General features: G+C 33.9%; 2 pseudogenes; both read left to right on the plus strand.

Moving 5' to 3' along the window:
- The first annotated feature begins 2,268 nt into the window (after positions 1-2,268).
- Positions 2,269-3,278, plus strand: LOC120256168 (annotated as a pseudogene).
- Positions 3,279-16,562: 13,284 nt separating this feature from the next.
- Positions 16,563-17,400, plus strand: LOC120256170 (annotated as a pseudogene).
- The last annotated feature ends 6,867 nt before the right edge of the window (positions 17,401-24,267 follow it).

Below are 24,267 nucleotides of genomic sequence, written 5' to 3' on the forward strand. Positions count from 1 at the left end.
CAGATAAATTTAATATAAATAACAATAATAATAATAATAATAATAATAATAATAATAATAATAATTTTTAAAAAATATTATTAATTAAAAAATGAATTGATTAAATGAATTTAAAAAAATTATTGTTGGACGTGGATGGTGTAGGAATGGGGGTGGGGCGGGGCGGGCGGAGGCGGGGAATGGGATCCCCGTCCCCCATCTCCGCTCTCCACGGGCGGGGGATTCCCGGTTGAAAATTCCCATGGGGAAAAATCCTCCCCAGCTCACTCCCATGAGGGATCCCCACCCGTCCCAAAACATTAATATAAAAATTTTTCTATAAATAAGCTATAATATTTAATGCGATTTATATTTAGCATATCTCTAAAGATCTTTATATCTGATTGAAAATAAAAAATATAATGTATGATGAAATAAAATAAAAATTCTCAACCAAAGTTTTTTACAACATCATACACATCATATATAAAATAAAAATTCACACAAAATATTTCTCCTAACAAGTCATAATATAATGTTTGATGAAACAACAACATTAAAGGTACAAAATAACATAAAGTTTAAAAACTAAATTAAAATTACAAATCCATTAAATAAAAATTCATAATGCAAAACTAAGCACAATAATTTCATGCTTCCAGTCAATTTGTTTCTTCTTTCTCCAAGTCATTTATATTGAGAATCCAATTCCACTCCACTAGCATCTTGACATGATAACTCCTCCTTCGATAATAAAACAAAAATTGTAAATATATAATAAGATTATAAATAATATCAAGATTAAAGATAAAATTTTATAAAAAATCATATTTACCTCATCATTCTCATCCTCCTCTTCATCAAATGTAGAACAAATAGCTTGAATTGTTGACCATAAACAAGAATCTTCAAAAATAAAGAAATACATAATAATAACTAAAAATATATAAATTTAAAAGAAATACCATATATGTTTTAATGAAATATATAAATTTAAATAGTTAATAAGTTGTATGAAATAATTGTGAGTTTCATAATAATAACTAAAAATATTAACAAATAAATATTTATTGATTATATATATATATAATATTATGTTAATGTTGAAATAATCTTTAATAAATATATTAATATTTTTAGGGAATCCCGCAGAGCACGGGAATCCCGTGCCCGCGGGATTCATGGGGTCCCCACGGGGAGGCGGGCGGGGATCCCGTGGGCGGGAGACCATTCCCCCGCCCGCCCCTCGCTAGGCGGGGAGGAATTTTTCCCCGCTCCCGCCCGCTGGGATGTTCGAGGGAATCCCGCCCGTCAGGGCGGGGCCCGAGAGCAGTGATTCCCCGCCCCACCCCCATTCCTAGGATGGTGCTCGTCGTGGTTCTCCACAATCAATGTAACTGCCCACGTACTATTGACCACGATGAGGTTTGGGATGTCTTTAAAAAGGGAATCGAGAGGAAAAGAGCGAAGGAGAAAAAGACGAAGACAAGAAGACTAAAGAAGAAGGAAGAACGAGCAAGAGAAGGACAGAAGAAGAGGGCGAAAGAAAAAAATTAGAAGAAGGTTGTTATTCACTCCCTACATATATATATATATATATATATATATATAAAGAGAGGTTATCGGCACCGTTGGCTGTTGCTGCTGCCCTCTGTTGTTGCCGCTGTCACCCGCTGCTACCTATTGCTATTGATGTCTGCTGTTGTCCGCTGCCGTAGTTGCTATACTGCATACGTTGCTGGAAATGATGCTATTGTCGTTGCCATTACCTGATGCCGTCACTGGTGTCGCCATCGTCACTTGATGCTGTTGTCGCTGCCGTTACCTGATGCCGTCGCTGGTGTCGCCGTTGTCACTTGATGCTGTTGTCGCTGCCATTACCTGATGTCGTCGCTGGTGTTGCCATTGTCACTTGATGTTGTTGCTGCTCGCCACTGATGTGTCGCTATTGTCACTGCTGCCGATGTTGTCGAAGTGATGCTCTTTACCCTACAGAAACCTTGTCTTCCTTATCATAAAAAACCTGACAAAGTCCAGTCCAATGAAAGCATCATTGCCGACACCTATTCCAAACAACCCTCCAAACAAGAATGAAGAAGATGACGCAAATCCTTGAAGTCTCCAAAAAGGATCCAGATAACAGTAGCCGCCGTCAGCGCGAAGATAGTGACACCAGCCCTTTGATGCACGTGAGAGAAAAAGTGAGAACTTGAGATGGAGAAGTCGTTTGATTTCGTGTTGAAGCCCGACGTGCGAAGGCTGTAGATTGACATTGATCTCGTGCTGAAGATGGCGAATGAAGACTGTAGGTCTAGCATCGGAACTCTATGGGAGTACAAATTCCGGTCAAGTATCAATGCCACATTTTATCTTGGAAGATGTAGTACTGGACTTACACCGCAAGGGCAGGAGAAATACAAGAATATAAGATTGGTCAACCTACAACATATTATCTTCTAGTGTTGCATGGGAAGAAGTTTAAAGCCTTGCATACGTTGGTTCCTAGTAAAATTGCACAATATAAGCAACTAATGGTGCTGTTGGTGCTTTTGATGAAGTAAGAAAAGCTGAGCTCATGGTTAGTGATGTGTCAAATGGTGGTCGTCTAAAAGAAGTAAAAAAAAAATGATGATAGAAACCATTACGATGAGCATGAGGAAGATGAAGAAGAAGAGACAAAAAAAAAGGTTTTGTTTGGTTTCACAATGAAACCCGTATTTTTCTTGTCTTTGAATATGTTGCCGGCCATGAGCTCTATAAACTTCTGAGCAGCGTGCTGCCACGTATATTGCGAATCTTGCGAGGGCATTGGTCTATTGCCATGAGAAGCATGTCATTCACAAGGATATCAAGCCAGAGAACTTGTTACTTGATATGGAGGGCCATCGTAAGATTGTAGATTTTAGATAGGCTGTTCAATCAAGTTCAAAGAGGCGTACCATGTTGGGCACCATAGATTACCTTGCACCTGGAACGATAGAAAACAAAGACCATGACCATACTGTTGATAACTGGATATTAGGTGTTCTTTGCTATAAGCTTCTTTATGGTGTTCCACCATTTGAAGAGCATGACCAAAATGACACCTTCAGGAGGATCATGAAGGTGGATTTGAACTTCCCACCAACACTTCGTGTGCCTCCAGAAGCAAAGGATTTGATCACGAAACTTCTTGTAAAGGATTCATCCAAGCGACTCTCCTTGAAGAAGATCCTAGAGCATCCCTGGATTGTGAAAATAATGCAGATTTGGAATTAGCATGTTACAAGGAATTTCAAACGCCACTTAAAATGCTATAATATACTAATGCTAGTCATGCACATCCTTCTAATTAACAATATGAGGACTAATTGTCCATTTTCAAAAATAAAAAAATAAAAAAAATATATATATATATAAAATAATAATAATAATAATCAAATATATATCCAAAGGCCCTTATTTGAAGAAAGAAATGCAACCCAATATTGTATATAATCATGTATAAAGGGGGACCTACCACTAGCCATGTATGGCATGTATGGCTTTAGATAGTTATTGATGCAAGCATTGTTCGAATATTTGAAGCTGTGAATTGAATCAAGGAACATGAGGGACCCACCATTGCCTATGCATGCATATATATGAAAGGAAAATAAAATGAAATAAAAAAAAATGAGAAGCATACTATTGTGTGCATGCATATGTACGCGGACCAAAAAAAGAGAAATCCAAAAGCGGGCTCCACCATTTCAAAAAATGCACATGGGATTTGCATCACTATTATGAAATGCATGCTTTGAAAAAGAGTTAGCTTTAAAAAAAAAAGTTAAATGAACTAGATGGTGATAATGACGATGATCATGCATGGGATTATAGGAGGGACGTATGCATGGAATGTGTTGAAAGACATGTAGATTGATAATAATGACATTAGATAATCAGATGACATGTGTCACCAAAGTGATAGTGGAAATATGATAAATTTATATTCAAACAGTTCATCATAAATCCAAAAATACAAAGTACAATGCTCATAAAAGAGCTCTAATTCGTATTCGAGCAACATACGTTTATATTCATAGTAACTTGTTGACGTGGCGGCTACTTGGCTTCTTGGCAGAGATGGCATACTCAATATCAAAACACATGGCAAATGGAACCTTTATATATAAAAATCTGGTTGAAGAAATGGCAACCCAAAAAAAATACCAAACCAGCAAAGGATGATATGAAGTAGTAAGACCAAAAACAAATGATGATTTCTTATTCTTCTCTTGAAGCAGCGGCTAAATTTATTTTGAGGCATCAACAAGATATGAATCTCAAAACAGCAATGAGGCATGTAACGCGGTGACAAAGCACAGGCAGCGGCAGTGATATATGTATATAAAAATTATGCGTTCACATATAAAGGATGTAATGAATATATATATACACTAAATAATAAGATTTATAATTCGCAGTTTTCTTGCCTTTACTTGTACTTGAGCCCTTAATCGGAGGTTTCTAAGATCTCAGTCTGGTGTAATTAATAATGGAGGCTTGCCTCTATTAGGAATGGAAGAGCCTACAAAAATAAAAATAAATAAAATAAAATAGCATTTGTGATTCGATCCCACAATTTGTATGACTTTGATTTAGAGAGATCCCTGAACCCTCTTCTACCTTGATCACAGATTTAAAGTAGCACCGAACCAAGTTAGGTTTTTCTTCCTTTCCTTGTTGTTTTTAAAGGTTTTGAAAGATATATTCTTGATAGATCTTCTAGTTAAAGAGTTTAGATAACCCTAGAAGCAATCATTTTTCCATTTTGAGCATTGTCCTTCATTTCAATTGATCAAGTTGTTGATGATGTTTGGTTGTTTGTTTTGGGTTGTTTAATTGCTTCTAGAAGCTAGGTGAAATTTCAAGCAAGGGAAAAGAGCCGGTGGAGAAGTAACATCGGAGGTTTTTAGCTCGCTAAGTTTGTGAGTGGGATTAACTAAATTATGAACTATTAATCATGCATGCTTTTCTAATATTTAAGTTGCTTGCCTTTGAATGATAAACTCCTTATTGCTAAAACTTTTTAAAAGTTTTCCATGGAGTTTAGAAATCATGATGATTTATGATTTGGCTTATATCATGTTGTTATGAAGCTATTCCTTGTTGTTTTAGTGGTATTGTATAGGGATCAGGTTAGCCTTACGGTGATTTGGGGTTGAGGCAGGAGTTTGACCTCCCTTGGGTTGTCGTGGGGGTATGTCACATGTGGGACCCGCGGGATTGGGCGTGACATAAACAACTTTAGAATCATGAGCGTAAGCAACGTGTCGAAAAGTCCACAACATGTAAGGTGTATTTTGGTGAATGAATCTTTACAATTGGACCCCAGAATGTGACGGTAGTAGATTTCCTTACAGCGGATAATTTTAAAAATCCCTTGAACTTTGTGAAGTAAGATCCAGACCTAATATTCGAGTTTTCTACCCAAAAATAAGCTCTCTAGGGGATAGGATCATTGATGGAGAAATACGATGTCGAATAATAGTGTAGGAACACCTTACTCTAGATGTAACTCCCTTCAGCCACCCTCACCATGTGTCCCTCTTGTGAGAGGATCGCCGGAGCCGGCACTCGGAGCTGGTGCTAGTTCTAGTCCCTTTGTTATAGCTCCTAAGACTCACTTCTTCAATCCCTTCACTCATCCAGCAGCTTGTTAGCCAAAGGAGCAATATTCTAGATATCCAGAAATAACACACCCACACCCTGCAGTCTGGTTTTTTTTTCTTCACTTGGGGCTTGGGAATTGATAATTAGTCATGATCATCAATATGGCAATCTATAGAAATACAAAACTCGGCATGTAAAGTGTGTCCCTCTTCCATTCGTTCATCATATATTTCAATGATAACAAATCTAGTGTCGTTGAAAGGGACCTGCGGATTATATTCAAGCTTACAGTAATCAATCTTTAAACAATGTCTGGCGAGCTTCCCCCAAGCTATCTCAGATGACAGTGGGAATATTAGTTGAATAGGTTGAAATTCGGTCGACAACCTGTACTCGGACCTTTTTGAAATGTGATAGTTGATGTTAGTGACAACAGCTGAGTGTCCATGACGGCAATCAGAAAGAAAATTGCCTGTAAACCATGATTGAAAATGGCCAAGCATACATAAAAACACAACAAGGTCTAAAATAAAATATGGAATTAACAATATCTTGCACATTCGAATGTTTCTTCCTTGGGAAGGAGCTTATCTAATATGATAGTGCATTTTTGTAATAAATTGTTGTACACCATTTCGAGCTCCTTCTAAAACTTATACTATTTGGGTGTATTGGTGACAATATATACCCCTTAGCAACCCGTGACCATCCACTTAATATTACACGGATGGATGCCCCTGTATATATTGCCACGTGTCAGATGATGACTGGTCAATTTGAAATAAAAGAAAAAGCATGAAGGACAACTATTGGTACGATTTGCACATGTTTCACGCTTTACCCTTCATTCAAAATAAAAGCCAGGCAACAGAGTGGAGGGATGCTGAAGTGATATATTTTCTGTGTAAAGGACCCCACTAGTCAGATATGTCAGCTTTACTTATTAAATATTGATCAGCTTGCATGGAAAGTTCTGACTCCTCAACGTATGGATGATTGACATGTTTGGCAGTGCATTTGAAATTTCTGTACATGCCATGCATGCCCAACGAAGCTGCTTTGTTTGAAGCAAGGGGTCGAAGCCCGCTTGTGACTGAGTCTTTGCGAGCATCATCTTCCCGGACGGTTGTTGTTCTCACCAAAGCCGGCGATACCCCCAGAGACATAGCTTCTTCCTAGCGAGGCCGGGAGTGAGTGTACTCAACCTCAACTGACCTGTCTTGTTGGTGTTGCAGCATCAGAGACTTGCTAAGAGGTCCATGTCATAATGCCGCTTCCCAACCGAATGTTACCCCAAATTTAGCTATATTCCTTTTCCTTTGACTTCAACGGGTATTTTGTGTGTGAACTTTGATTGTGAGCGCGGGAGTAAGAAACCTCCACCACACCGGGCACCTTCATGGGGTTTAGCAACACATATCGATTCAGCACCGGACTGAGAACTAACCTTGGACTGTATCCCGAGGTGACTTTGGTCAACTCCTCCTTGAGCTTAGACACTTCTGGTGAGAGAGAGGTCGACATGATTGTTCATGAAGGCTGGAGAGCTTGTCACGGAGTCCTTTGGATGTTACCATGCAAGATTTCATTCGAAAATCTCGCCAATACTCTTTGGGCGACTGTTCTGAAGCGGGTTTTCTTCCGTTGTGATATCTCAGTACGCCCTAGTGGACAATGGCAGTAGCCCACACAATGATGACAAGTAAGCTGTGGAGTATGGGAGTTACTCTCCTCGACCATGTCCCTTGGAACCGACGTAAGCTTGTCAAGGTTTTGTCGGAAATCTAGGCAAGTCTTGCCACCTAAAAGTGGGAGGGTGAAAACCTCGACCTACGTCATGCAGCACCCACCATCTCTCGCTTTGCTAGCCTTAACCTCCTCGGAGGACAATTGTTGTTCTTCTTCATCCTCAAAAAGGGTATCTTGGTATTCTGGTGTCTCCTCCACATCCCATGAAGATGAATCTAACAATGTAGACAACACGCCTTCGTCTTCCTCCTCATTTCCAAAGGTCCAGGGAATTTCGCCTTCTTCAACACAAAGAGAAGGAGAGTAACACACCGAAGTATAGACAGCTACCATGAAGATGAATCCAGCAGCGTCGACAACACGCCTTTGTCTTCCACCTCATCTCCAAAGGTCCAGGGAATTTCCCCTTCTTCAACATAAAGAGAAGGAGAGTAACACATCGAAGTATAGAAAGCTAGTCCTTCAAGTGTGAAACTTAAGCGCAAGTCGCCGTTCATCCTTCCTTTAGTTGTGTGGATGATTAACCCGTTCCAAGTCAATCATATTGTTGTCCCTAGACACTAGTTAGTCATCACCGTTAGATAATATAAAAATTAAAGTGACATAATGCATATATATATATATATATATATATATATAATATTGACTAATTGTACTATTGGGCAGTAATAAGAACCTTTTATAAGTAGAACTTGACAATAATGGTGTTTGATTTAATGTTTCTACAATTATCAAGTTCAATATTTGTTAACTACAAATATGAACAATATTAGAAGGTGTTTGGTATAAGATTTGAAATATTACCATAAGAATATGGATTCTCAGAAATATAAATACCTAAGAATGTTAAACATGGCACTCTATCATATACTCCGGTCGTTCCTATATAATTGTTACAAATAATTACCAAAACAACCAAATCTTGTATATTAAGAAAGTTAATTATGTTTTAAAAATATAAAAATTTTACTTCACTTTCCAAAATTGCACTTGATCTTTCTATCCATATCTTTTATATATCTATTTATATATATATAGCCAAAACATCTTCTGTGGATGTTCACCTCTGCCAAACGGGTTGTTTAGTTGTTCTAGTGTTTTATTTTATAGGTATAGTGGGAATCAAATTGGATGGTTGTGATTTATTAGGTTATTGAGTAAATATGAATAAATGGTTTAGATCAAAATATTTTACTTCACTTTTTAATGTGCTACTATTTATAAGCACAGTAACTCATTTGAAAAATTTCTCAAACACACTACACTACTTTGGATTTTGATTCAACAGTTAAAAATCATCATCCCTAGAATTTAAATCTACGAACACACGTAGAAAACACACTCTCATATATTTAATGTGTATCTTATTTTTGCTCTTTTCAATTTAATAAAAATATGATAGATTTATAAAAATGACAATAAATGATCAGTATGTTTGGATTGTGGGAAAGACATAGGAAAAATATGAATAACTTTCCTATATTACTGTATACCTACCTTTGGTATTAGTAAAAGAATAAACTTTCCTATATCACATTTAGGGGTAAATTTTTCCAGGGCATCTACGAAAGCTTTCCGACGTTCACACCACCAAAAATCCACCGGAAATCCCCAATTACCTTGCCGAAGAAATGAAATTAAAATTTGATGCTCATTTTGATACAAATTGAAAGTTAGTGCTCAAACAATATAAGGCCAAACTTAGGTACTCATTGAAAAATTTACCCTCACAGTTAGAATAGGAATAACTTTTCCATATTACAATTAGAATAAGTACGTTTGGATTGTGGGAAAGACACAGTTACAAGACTAAAATTTCTTCACTTTGGCTAATGCCATTACCCTTAAGATATCGACTGGGGATGTTATTCCCCTTGAAAAATTAACCAGTTCATCCCCTTTTGATTTGATTATTTATTTAATAAACTTTTAAATTTTTAATTATTTAATTAATAATTAACTAATCATTAATTATAATAATTATAGTACATAATTTAAATGAATTTATAATAATTTAAATTAGTTAATAATAATTATCATTATCATTATTCATGAATCAATTACTTTAAATATTTAATTATAATTGTAATACCCTGAACCTATGGATAACTGTTGGAAAATATATTCAGGGTATTACTACAGTTGCAGTAAGATTTTTCTACAGAGTAATCTTGTTGAGAAACACCAACTATGGAATGTTTCTGAAAACTAAGGACTGAAAAGTAAGACGGTAGGGACTTTTTTGAAATAATGTGTTATACTTCATGGACCATTGGATAGTTTGAAAGGACTTTTTGAGAATACTATTTCATAATTCAGGGACCATTGGTGAGTTTGGCAGGGACTGTTTTATAAAATATTATATTTTGAGGGACTAAAAGTGAATTTCGGCTGAAAACATAAGTTGAGAAAAATCTAGAGATGGATAGTTTGTTCATCTTCTTCTCCCTTCATTTGCTACAGTAACCAGAGAGAGAAAAAAAAAAATTTGAAGAAAAGAGAAAATTGGAGGTTTTTAAATAGAGGGACTTGGAGATCGCCGGAGTAGTAGTTTTACTTGGTAAGGGCTTTTCTCGATGTATTTTTAATGAATGAGAGTGTATGTATGCATGTTTGGATATGTGTTGAATTTGATGAAAATGATGATGGATTTGAAGAGATATTAATGAAAATGATGAAGTTGTTATTGTGAGATGTTTAGATGTTGGAAAACCTTGTATTCATGATGAATCTAGCTTGAATGTAGGATGAGATTTTCGGTTTTACTGTATCATTACTGTATCACCGAGAATATGGTTTAGTTTGGTTAATTAAGTTGATGATGATGATGATGATGATGATGATGATTAAGGTGTTAATGATGATGGTTGGATTGCAATGGTTGGATTGCATTGGTTGGGTTAGCCAAGTTGATTTGGTTGGATCAAACCAAGTTATAATTGAATTGATTGAGTTGGGTTTGATTTGGTTGAGTTGGGTTTAATCAAATCAAGTGAAATGTATTTGATTTGGTTTAGTCAAGTTCACTTAAATGAAATGGACTTGGGTTTGGATGAGAATTGGAGTGGTTGGGTTTAATTGAATTGATTTTGGTATAAGTTTGATCAAATCAAGTTGAGTGTGGTTGGACTTGAATTGTTTGGTTAAATTGAGTGGGTTAAGACTGATTTGGGCTTGGTTTTGATGTTGGGCTAAGGATTTGGGCTGAACCAATTCAAGGAAAATTTGGGTTCGGTTGAACTAAGCTGGTTCAGCAGATTTTGTACAAGAATTGGAGTTGGTTCAAGGCTGGTTGGCTAGATTGAGGTTGGTTCAGTGAATTAAAGCTTGGTTCAGTGGAATTGAGGTTGGTTCAGAATGGTCTAGCCTAAATTGGGTTTATTTAAATACAATTGGAGACCGGTTTAACTATGCAAGGTTGTGTTTTAACCGATTAAAGTGAGTGGGCCAATTAGAGAGTCAGATATTGGTTTATTGTATTTTTTTTTGAGTTTAATTGTGATATTTATATTTATTTTTATTATGTTATATTGTTAGGTGTTGTTCAGTCTTGGGAAGGAGTTTCAGGTCTAGCAAGGAACCCAAGGTAAACCAGGTGAGTTGGTAGTGGCTATTATTTTAAATAATTGATTAGTTATTATTATTTTGAAATAATTATTTAATGGCTAGTATTTTGGAAATGATGGTTTAATTATTTCAATTTATTATGTTTAATTGCATATACTGTTGCAATATACTTATATTTATTATTATTTATTTGTCGTTGATGTGCCATGACGATCGTATTGACATACATGATTTTGTATAATTATGCATATTTTCAAATAGTGAAAATACACGTATATATGATTTAATTATTTAGTTCATGTGATTATTTTTGATGGTTACATATGCTTTGATTTGGAGTGATTTGTGAAACCATGTGATCATATTAAAATGTTTTATCGCCATTGTTTGTGGAATTGGTTTTCATTCCTTTTATAGGAATGGTATCATGGATCTGGACTTTACTGGTTTATGCATTGTTATACTTTTGGCATTGGCTTTGTAGAAAATAATGTTTATTTCCAAGATGTGAATGCTTGTCATGGATAAGGATCATGTGATATGATTTATACCGATTGTATTATTGTTATATCTATATGATGGTTTGGATGGTGACGGCGGGCTAAGGCCCGACTACTTCAGTAGTGGGTTCCCATCGGCCAGCCTTTAGAGGTGGCGTGGTGGACCTGAGTGTTGATTTGTCCAGATCAAGTGGGAGCGTAGAGCCCTGATTGGATGATACATCGGGATCCCGGGGTCACCACATAGGACCGATGGGCCAACTTCAAGGTTATGAAGACCTTGGCGGCTCCCAACCTAGTCGTGACGACGGCTAAGTCGGGGAGAGTTTTCAGGCTGTGGATTTGAGGACGGTTTTTATATTACTTGTTATTTTGAATTGTGATGAGGGGCAAAGCCCAACTGTCACTCTTAGGAGGGTAGTCTCTCACAATAATTTGGATTTTTTTGGAAAAATTGATTTAATATTGATTTGTGATGAAATTAAGTTTCAAAAGCTTTTTAAAGTTGTATTTTACCAAAATTTTGGTCTTTGTGAGAGTTTTGAAATTATTTGTTAAAATTGATCTTTATATGCTTTATGTACACTACATTTACTTATTTAAAATTATTGAGCCACTATCGACCAATTGAATGTGCTGTAGCTGCAAGAGCAGGACCCTAGATTGCCTGATCAAGTTTAGAGCTAGTCAGGGTTGAGTCCTAGGACTGAAGTGGGTCCCTTTTTCTTCCCATTTATTGATGTCGTGATCTTGTAGCGGTTGTACCCGCAAATTAGAGTAATTATATTTGTTATATTTATGTATTTGAACCCATAGTTGGTGTAAATTTGTACATCAAAATCTGTAAGTCTGATTTTAATTTAAAACAGGGTGTCAGTTTCCAGTTAAAATGGATTTTTAACTGATGGATGCCACATTTACCTCGGTAGAAGGGGTGGGTGTGACAATAATAATTAAACTGAATAAAATATTTCTCGTTACTAAAATAGTAATTTTTGTCACTACTGTTAATAGTGACCAATTTTTGAGGTCATGACCATTTTAGAAATTTAGCCACAATTACACAAAAAATTTGTGACCAAATTATTGTCACTAAAAACTTTAATATTTGTGATAATTACTGACACAAAAAAATATGAAATAGTGACGAACAAAGTCATAACAATAGTTTATTTTATTGTGACACCATTATTTTTATTGGTGACCAATGTTTAGTTACTAATGTTGTTTAAAGATGGTATCATGTGTTGTCATAAATTTAAAGTTATATCTTATATAATTCTGTCAAAAAAAAAAATTGCTACACAAGCAAATAAAAGTATCTAATATTATATAACAATAGATAAATATCAATAAAAAGTACAAAATTCTTATTCCAAATATATAAAATTAAAAATTTAAATATCCAAAATTACAATTATAATACTATCCTAAACTATTCTCTAATGTTGGATATGAAAGACACTACTTTAGATTTGACTCTTCCTTTTTCCTTTTCAATAAATATAAGAATCTTCTTGATGTTTATTCTGCATATATAGAAAAAAAAATATATATAAAAATTTAATAAATAATTTTAAAATTTTTAAAAAATTCTAATTTAATTACAACTTTCATACCATTATTTCTTCTCAATTGAGAATTTTTTTTAAAATTACATTATCCAAATTTTGTTTTATGACATTTGGTAAATATCTATTTAATTTTGATTTTAATTTTTTAAATTTTCTTGTTTTCTAAGCCTTATAATATAAATTTTGAATATTGGATAAATTATAATTTTAAAAACCATTTAAATTTTATCTAAAATTACTTAACATACCTAATAAGAAATCTATACATAATCTTAACATTGAGTAGGAAAAATAGATTTTTTAATATTTTAAAAATTATAGTGACAATAATATGCCTTGTCACAATTACACATCATTTTCATCAAGAAAGTTTTGACACTAAATTTTATATGGTTTTAGTGACCAACATTAGACACAAAAAATTTTTGTCACTATTAATATATTAGTAGTGATGACTTAATAGTGACATATAGTATATTGTCACAATTATCTTTGTAATAGTGACAAAAATATAAGTTGTCACAATTAATTTAAATAATAGTGTCGGTTAACTTTTTCTGACACAAAAACCTAATATTTGTGGTAAAAAAATAGATTGCCACTAAAAGTTGTCACTAAAAATCATAACTCTTAGTGGTTGGGTGAATGGATGGCTAACCCTGCTTAAGTGCTTCATCATTTCAACAATTATTCACTTACTGGGGAGAATGCCTTATGCAGTGGATTATCAACAATCGTGATACAAAAATAAGTTCGTTTTGTGAAGCACTAAATTGTTAGCTTCTAAAAAATTATTATTATTTATTTATTTTATAAAAATGAATCCAAACATGCAATTTTGGGCCCATAAGTGTTTATTTCATAAGTTAAACATATATAATGGGAAAAAGTGAATTCAAATGGCCCTATTTATTTGCAGGTTGTAACTAATGCTAAAAAAGACACTAAAATTGTCTCCTACAATGGAAAGAAATTTACAAATCTAGATTTGTTGTAAATTATTTTTTGATATAAAATTACTTGCATACTCCCTATAAAACCATGAAATTACTTAAATACCCCCATAAGAATACTATTTGCTTGCATACCCTCATAAAACTAACTTTTTTACTTATATATCCATGCCGTTAGTTACCGTTAGCCACCGTTAGGGTTTATGGAATTAATCATACTTACCACTTAACCCAATTTAACAAAATTACCTAATTACCCTTAACATCATCCAAGGTCATAATTTTTAGTATGAAATTTTTTGTTATTTTTTAGTATGAAATTACTCAATTACCCTTAAAATCATCTAACTACCCTTAACACTATCCAAAATTACCCAATTACCCTTAACCATAGTATGAAATTATTTGTTATATATTGTTACACGTTGTAATTTTTACCTATTTTTAGGTTGTGTTTGTAAAGAGCATGTGATAATCTAAAATATTTTAGAGATGTTTGTAAAAACCTTAAATAATGAATTTACTCAAAATTCATGAATTTTTAATAATTTTTAAAAATAATTAAAGCGTATATAAAAAAAAATTATATTGGTTATCTATAATTTAAATAATTTAAGTCTATAAAATATAATAAAAAATTTTGATGGGTATATTAACAAACTTATAATGGTCATTTGTTGAATGAAATGAGTAATGTCTACAAAATAAAAAGAAAAAAATTTCAAGGGGTATATAAGCAAACCCATTTTGGTAATTTACCCTTATTCCATCCATTGATTTAACACCATTAAGAGTCAACTTAACCATAGGGGCATAGAAGCAAATATAATTGATTTGTAGGGGTATACAAATAAATATCATTTTTATGGGGGTATTTAAGCAAATTCATGATTTTACAGTGGTATGCAAGTAAAAATCTCTAAAATTTTTTTAAAATTTTTACTGTTTATATCTTCATAATATATCTCTTTCTTTGTAAAAGGTAGATGGTACGATTGTAACAATTTTGAGACCTTTAATCATGTTTGATGGGATAACATCGAAATTGTATATTGAAGCTAAACATTGTCTCAAATATATGATTGAATCTATTTGCATATATATTTTTTTTTCTTTCGGTGCTAAGTGATCCGAATGAAATGAGTTTTAAAAATGATGATAATTACTAGGGGCCTTGGGAGCCATTTCATGCTTATTTTATTTAAATTTCAATACCATTAGTGTTCTACCAATTATTCACGTTAATTTTTTAAAAATAAGAACTAAAATATTCTAATTTTCTTAAATTTGAAGTTGAATGAACGAAAGTACCATGCAGATTAGAAATTTGGAAAGTCATGGCCGTCCAAACAAGAGTAGGTCTATATTGTGATTAAGGCTACTATGTGGCTGCACTACAATCTTATGGGGGCATTTAATTTATAAGCTTTGACTCTTCATTTTGTCATGTGCACGGAGATAATCCTTGCAAAAATATGGCATCATTTTAAAACATGTGGTTCGATGCTGTCTTCCTAATTCGTAACGACCCCCATCAAATGTATGGATGAAAATAATGGACTTAAACGTGTTCATAATTTGAATCTAAAGTACAATGTAGACAAATTTTCATAGACATGCATTTGAATTTAAAATGTCATACAAAAGGAAAATAACAATATAGATAATAATCCAATAATCACAATTTAAAATTATCAATCATGATACCAATATCATATGTGACAATAATTAAAAGATTAGTATATAATATATATATATATATATATGTAAATGAATAAATTTATATATTGGTAATTAAGGGGTTAAACATAAGAAGATGGTGATAAGAATACATTGTTGGTTAGTTTGTATATGTACATCAAAGTTAGGACTCATGATGAAGAAAAAAAACCCACCCTTCTTAAATGATCGTGACTATAACACATTGTTCTTATCATGGATGCAACTGTGCAGACAGACTAAGCAAGGTAGAAGTTTCTTAATTAGACATAAAATGTCATAGCAAACATTAGGATTGATGTACTATCAAGTAGTTGTCTAATTATGAATTTTTTTTATAATTTATAAATTAGTAAATACATATTTTAATGATTACTTAAATTTTTAAATACATTGTGTGCTTGAAAGAACATCCTAGACCAACGGCCTTTGGGTCAATTGGTATCGGGTCCCTTACGTAGGGCGTTCGTTTCGGAGAGGACCCGGAATCGAACCTTATGTTCTACGTAAGGTAAGGGCACGTGGGTCGGTGTTGGAACTGTCTGCCCGTAGCGCATGGCCCTGTTCTCAAAAGCACTACACATCCTAGCTAATTACATTTAAAATCATTGAAATGTGTTCAAAACAATTAAACTGAATTTATATTATTTTAATAAATCACTTCAATTTAAAATAAAAGTTAAATATTAATAAACATTTAATGTTTTAATTTTTATTTAAAACTTATTTTGTGCAATAAATAAGCAGAAAAATAAGCACTTGTCTTAAAATACAAAATTAAGTTATGATTAACAAATAAACTCTAAATCTCTCTAACTATTCCACAAACCCTCCCCTATAAATACAACTCTAAACCCCATTCATAGCCTCAAACAAAAACACACAATTGCAACCCTAATAATAATGGCCTCCAAAAAACTCCTTCCTCTTTTCCTCCTCCCACTCATCCTTCCACTCTCCTACGCTGCAACCTTTGAAATTGTCAACCAGTGCCAAGACACAGTATGGGCAGCCGCCGTCCCCGGCGGTGGCCAGCAGCTCAACAACAGCCAATCATGGACAATAACAGTGAACGCTGGCACCACCGGTGGCCGTATCTGGGCACGTACAGGCTGCAACTTTGACAGCTCAGGCCACGGCAGCTGTGAAACAGGTGACTGTAATGGTCTCTTGCAATGCCAAGGTTACGGTCAAGCACCCAACACTCTAGCTGAGTTCGCCCTAGACCAATTCAATGGCATGGATTTCATTGATATTTCTTTGGTTGATGGTTACAACGTGCCCATGGACTTCAGTCCAACCGGTGGGTGTGACCTTAGGATCCAGTGCACGGCGGACATCAACGGGCAGTGTCCTGCAGAACTAAAGGCTACCGGAGGATGTAACAACCCTTGCACTGTGTTCCACACTGATGAGTATTGTTGTAACTCAGGTAGTTGTCAACCAACTGATTATTCTAAGGTTTTTTAAGAATCTCTGCCCTGATGCTTATAGCTATCCTAAAGATGATGAGACCAGCACCTTTACTTGCCCTGGTGGGACTAACTATAAGGTTGTCTTCTGCCCTTAAATTAAGTGGACGTTCGTGTATGCACACATGCATGCACTTACATGCACGTAGCTCCAAGATGGAGACTTGTCTTACGCTCCTTGATAAAGTATAAAATAATGTCCTTGTATCCGATGGATGGGCAATGTAATAAAATGGAACTGTGTGATGACAATAATAAGGCAATGCTTGTTGCATGTACCTTCTTCTAATATATATATAGAAAGATATTAAAATAGATAAACATGTCCTATTGATTCATAAAAGCATATATAAATTTGAGTGATGATGTTTATATAGGCTTTCAATAAAAATAACAAATAAAAAAATCAATTAAAAAAAGAAAAAAAATCAAATACAAAGATATAGAAGGGCCAAAATAAATAAATTAAATATAATTTAAAATTTGTCACGCAACAAATTGTGGGTTTTTTAAATATTGCATTTTTTAAAATTATATACCAAAATGCTCATTTTTTAAATTTATTACGAAAATGCGAAAAAGTAACATGCATGATACCTGCATGTATGTTTTTGCACATGTGTTATTTTTAAATTTTCTTTTTAATTTTATAATAGTATTTTATATGATATTTTATATTTACAATCTTATAAATTTTTTAAATTAAATTTTTTCACATCTCTATTTAAATTTTACAATGGTTTTTTTATATAATATTTTACATTTTAGTCTTTATAATTTTCTAAAATTAAAATTTGTTCTCACAACCCTATTTAAAATTTACAATGGTTTTTTAATATAATATTTTACGTTTAAGTCCTTATTTTTTTAATTTGAATTCTTTTAACAACCCTATTAAATTTGTCAATAAGTTCCTTCTCACAAACCTACAATCATCAGAAATTTAAAAGAAATTATTATGGTCAAATCTACAACCACCTATAATAAGGACAATCAAACTTGACAATTGTCAAGGTTTATGACAGTCAAACGTGCAACCTCCAGAAAATTAGTATGATCAAATTTGCAACCACCAATAATAAGACAGTCAAATTAAACCTGACAATTGTCAAGATTTATGACGGTCAAATCTGTAACCACCAATAATAAGGACAGTCAAACCTAACAATTGTCAGATTATGACTGTCAAACCTGCAACTGTAAAAAATTATAACGGTCAAACCTGACAATTATAATGATTTAAGACTGGCAAACCTGCAACCGTAAGAAATTATGACAGTCTAACTTGACAATTGTCATGATTTATGACAGTCAAACCTACAACCATCAGAAATTATGATGGTTAAATCTAGATACATGAAAACCATTCTCTATATATATAAACATTATTGTAATATTTTGATTCTTACCCATATTTGCTCTCTTTACATTACTCCTTCTACAACTCTTGCCTTTCATTAAAAAAAAATGACGGAAAGATCACTTGTTCTAGTTTACTACAATGGTTCCACCACTCGAAGTGAAGATAGTGTTGTATATTTCTCTGACAAGCAATCCTATTTTTATGTGGATAATGATATCTCTTTAGAAGTTTTAAAGAAAATAATAGAAGAGAACTTTGAAGGAGAAGACGGTGAAAGAGTTATATGTATCAAATATAGATTACCTATTTCTACAAGCCACATCAACATTTCTTATTGACCATTTAAACTGCGCAACGATGGTGACGTCCAAATGATGTTCAATTGCCATAATAGATTTCCTAATATTCAAGTTCTTGAACTATGCGTTGAGCTAGGTGTTGCTGCCGGTTTCTCCTAACAACAAATCAACATAGCACCAGGCAGTGTGGGTGTCACTAATCCACACCAACCACCAACTACACCAGCGTACTACTCTATCGGTGTTCCACCACATACACAATCAAGTTACAAACATGCATCACGATATCAGCTTGACATTTTCTCATGATACTCATGCAAATGAAGTTGGTGAATACGAGAACTCAAGTGGGGATGAGGGTGATACCAACAACTACACAGAGAATAATGAAGCAAGCATGAATGATCCTCATTTAGAAGATTAAAATTTAGAAGATGTTCCCAACCAAGACGCAGAATTTTTAATGCCACCATTTGTGCCACCGGCACATATGAGGCATTGGATTTGGAAGCGATGTATGCACTAGAATTCCCAGAGCATCCTTTCTTGTACAATTAAACATTTAGAGGGCCAATGACAGATGGAGAATTGCATATTATAAGCATGCATTTTCAAACTAAAGATGACGCCATTACAGCGATTAAGCATTACTGCTTGCTGAAGTCAGTGGAGTACAAAGTCATCGAGTCCGATCCTACTCGATATTCAGGCAAATGCAGATTACATTGTGACGGATGCAGCTGGAGAGTTCGTGCATCATTTAGTAAAAAGAAGCATATTTGGCAGATTAGGAAATACAACGGTCCTCATACAAGCTCATCGACGATGATTTCCCAAGATCATTCAAAGATGGATTCCAACATGATTTCTTGACATATACAGACTTTGGTCAAGGAGAAGCCTAGCATTAATGTGTCTGTTCTGATAGCAGAGATTAAAAATCAATATGGCTATACTCTGACGTATAGAAAAGTATGGATTACCAAGCAAAAAGCAGTTGAGGCAGCATTTGGTAATTGGGAGGAGTTATACAACGAATTACCAAAATGGTTATCAGCACTGCATTAATTTGTCCTTGGAACAATAATCAATCTCCAGACATAACCTCCATATAATGGAAGTTATCTGGTACGTGATACTTGTTTCTTTCATAGACTTTTTTGGAGTTTTCCTTCATTTGTAGAGGCTTTCAAATATTGCAAGCCGGTGGTGCATATAGATGGTACACACCTTAATGAAAAATATAAAGGAACTTTATTGATGGCAGTCACTCAGGATGGAAACAAAAACATCCTTCCAATTGCATTTGCAATCGTGGAAGGAGAGACATTAGATGCTTGGCAATTTTTCTTAGATCATTTACGCACGTATGTGACACCACAAGAAGGAATTTGTTTTATTTCAAATCGCCATGAAGCTATCAAGGGAGCATTTCGAGCAATTAGGCAAAAGATGAATCTTCCACATGCTTACAATGTTTATTATATTAGGCACATCTCCGCGAACTTCATGCGTCGTTTCAAAAATAAAAAAAATGCAATGGATAGTTTTTAATGCTGGTAAATTATGAAAATGACTTGTTTATGTGTTTTAAATAAATAATGTTATTGTTTTTTATTTTTGGCTGACTTGCATTCTTTATGTGATTAACATAGGCTACTCAAGAACTACTCGTGATTTTAACTACTGGTGTGGTTTGGTTCGAGAATATGATGTGGAGGCTAAGAGATGGCTGGACAATATACCGCGGGAGAAGTGGACTCAAGCGTTTGATAAGGAAGGTCGAAGGTATGGGCATATGACGACCAACCTTGCTGAATGTATTAATTCAGTATTGAAGGGGACAAGGAATCTTCCTATAACAGCTTTGGTTAAGTCAACATATTTCTGATTGACTGAGTAGTTTGCGAGAAAAGATAAACATGCACTAGCTCAGATAATATCAGGCCAAACATTCTCAGAAGTACTATTGAAGGTAATTCAAGAAAATCAACAATCAGCGGGTAACATTTATGTTTGCCAATTTGACCATGAAGAGAATTCCTTCATGTTAGAAGAACTGTCTCCTCCACAGCATGGCAGTGTGGGTAGTACTTACCGCATTGATCTGAGGGTTCGATGGTGTGATTGTGGTGAGTTTCAGACACTTCATTTTTCTTGCTGCCATGCTATTACGGCATGTGCTTCTATCCATCTACATTGGCAGGAATACGTGGATAATGTTTATAGGCTTGAAACTATTTTTAATGTATACCATAAAGAGTTTGAATTAGTGCCCAATGAGGGGTACTGGACCCCGTACATTGGTCAATGTCTACGTCCTGACATTACAATGAGAAGACCTTTGAAAGGGCATCCCAAATCTACAAGAATTCGTAATGAAATGGATATAAGAGAAGTCGGTCAACGGAAGCGTTGTGGTTTATGTCGAAATGAAAGTCATAGTCGTTAGAATTGTCCTAATGCACCTGGTCCAAGTAGTCATTCGTAATATGTGATTGTCGCAATCTTTTTATAATATATGTTATCCTTTTTATCCGTTTAGAGTATGATATGTGCTTTTTTAATTGAAAATGATATATGTTAGAAAGAATTTAAATTAAAAAAAAAATAAGTACTTAAACGTAAAATATTATATTAAAAAACTATTATAAATTTTAAATAGGGTTGTAAGAAAAAATTTTAATTTAAAAAAATTATAAGGACTAAAACCTAAAATATTATATAAAAAACCATTGTAAAATTTAAATAGAGTTGTGAAAAAAAATTAATTAAAAAAATTATAAGGTTGTAAATGTAAAATATCATATAAAAAACTATTATAAAATTAAAAATAAAAAATAAAAATAACCTATGTGCAAAAATGTACCAGCATGATACTTTTTACGCATTTTCATAATTAATTTAAAAAAAATGAGTATTTTGGTATATAATTTAAAAAAATGCAATATTTAAAAAAAAGCCACAAATTGTCACAGAAATATCAAAGAAAGAGAGAATATATGAAGTTCATTTTTGAAATTTTTATTCATTGAGAGTTGATTTAAAATAAATTAAAAAAAGTTTTGAAATTCAAAATTCAAAATTAAAAAAATGTTTAAAATTCTAAAAAAATTTTGAATTGAAATTTTTGAACTCTCTCGTAAGAGATGAAGGGTTGGTGATATTGTGGGAAAAAAAAGATAGAGGGTAAAAAAAGGAAAAAGAAAGGAAAAAAAGGACAGAGCTTTGAAAAGTAGATAAAAGCGAGAGCAGAGAAGGGGCAGGGACGGCAAAAGCAGCAGAACAAGATCGAGAGAGAGAGAGAGAGAGAGAGAGAGGTGATTAATAAAGCACGCGGTGGATGAAACAAAAAGTAGCTGATCAGTCTTGAAAAAAAAAGTTTAATAAAGAGAGGAGGTACAATTTTCTCTATGGGGTAAAATAAGATGATGTTTATTGCATAGTTTTATAAAACATGAAGTATGTACGCATGATCATCATGGGTTATGAGTGCAACCTTGAGTGGGTCCCGTTCCTCCATTTTTTTTTATTTGTTGATCCATGCCATGCCATGCATTGGTTCATAAAACATTGTTACCATGAATGCATGAAAGATCCTTACCCATGTCTCATATAGCCATCATCCGAATGTCAAATGAACCATGAAATTTGTGGGACCTTCTTCTTTCTTTTACATTCAATCAATGTCATATTCGATCTCTCATTAGCATGCATACGATGCTATGTTTAGCTTTCTGTTTTGTATGCAATGCAATCTATTGTACATTGTAGAGTGTTTGCACATTTTATTTTTCTTTCCTATGTAACAGATGCCTTTATACTCACCCTTTTTACTTGATTTGCATTCCCAAACCTATATCTTACTTTACACAACTCTTCCATATTGAGATCTTTTTGGATAAACCCTTAATTTAGTGCCATTCACCTGTCATTGTTTTGTTCAATGCCTAAGTAAAAAAATATGTCTACATTGATGCCATTGTAAAAAAAAAGGGACATGATTCAAATAAGTTTGTGTTACTAGCAAGGGTAGTACCACTAGTTTTTTCATTTATGGGAATTAAGTAAATGATGGGGCATGATGATAATAGAGTCTATTTTCTTTTCCCAATCAGTGATCATTTACATAGTCTATAAGTTTACACTAGGATCTTCAAGCCCCCTATATGACAATCATAGATTCATTGGCAGAATAGACGGTTGAAAATTTAGAAAAAAAAAAAAGAAGGAAAGAATATATATATAAAGTTCGAGGGCTGAAGTGAAAATAAATAAATAAATAAATAAATATAAAAAAATGTTGAAAAAGATTAGTGTATGGGAAATCAGGGTTCATTTGCGAAAATTATCAAAGATGGATTTATTTGCAAAACAAAAGGGTGAAAAATATGGACATTTCGAGGCCTCAATTGCAAAACTCATAGGTTTAATGTGAGAGATTTAAGAAATTTGGGAATATTTGCAAAAAGTGGTCAAAGATGTGAAAATGAAGAAATTGGAGGATTTGTTTGCAGGGAAATATGGAAGAGTGAAACTTGAAGGGGTTTGGTTGAATAAATCTTGAACTTTCATAAAAAGAAATAAAATCAAAGGGGTTGATGTGAAAAAATGGCATGAGATGACTTAATATGTAATCGGAAGAAAATAGTGACTCTAATTGATATGGGGGTATTTTTGTAATTTTCACAAGAACTACTCTTGGAAAATTTTATGAGCACCTCCTTGAAATCTACCATGAGTGCTTTGACACTCATGTGAGGATAGGTAGATGAGACAATTTTATAAATAAAATTTACCATGTGCGTTCGTGACAATTTCGGGTTCCTGTGGATAAAGAGAAAAATTTATAAGAATTTTTGCTGATCTCTGCAGGAGGCCCATAACACTCTTGAGGTTTAGAGAGAAATTTTAAAAGTCTGTGGAGCTACGGCAGGTGTCTTGACACTTTGGGGACTGGATGTATTTTATAGACTGCTCAAAACCTATCTTGAGATTTTGACACTTTGGGGATAGAGGAGAAATATTTATAAAATTTCTTGAAAACCATCTTGAGGGTCTCGACGCCTCTTAGGAGAGGAGAAAGATCTATTCTGATGACCACCTGTGAGGTTTCGACACCTCTGAAGGTGAGAGAGAGAATTTTTAAAAGGCTGAAAACCACCTTTGAGGTCTTAAACTATTAATCTTTGGGATATTAGAGAAAATTTTAGAAAAATTCTGAAACCTACTTTAAGGTCTTGACACTCTTGTGAGAGAAAATTCAAAACCCAAATCTAAACTACCTTGAGATGCCCACTTCTTTTGAAATTTGAGAATGGTAGAGAGGCACCAAAATCTGGAGCGTACTTGAGAGTCTTGACACTCTTGGGGGTGAAGAAGAGATAAGATTTATGAAAATTCAATAAAGAGCTCACTGTAAGAGGTCTCTGATACCTTGGGGGTGGATAGGGAGCGA

The sequence above is a fragment of the Dioscorea cayenensis genome, unplaced genomic scaffold (assembly GCF_009730915.1).
Source record: "Dioscorea cayenensis subsp. rotundata cultivar TDr96_F1 unplaced genomic scaffold, TDr96_F1_v2_PseudoChromosome.rev07_lg8_w22 25.fasta BLBR01001315.1, whole genome shotgun sequence".
Taxonomy (NCBI): domain Eukaryota; kingdom Viridiplantae; phylum Streptophyta; class Magnoliopsida; order Dioscoreales; family Dioscoreaceae; genus Dioscorea; species Dioscorea cayenensis.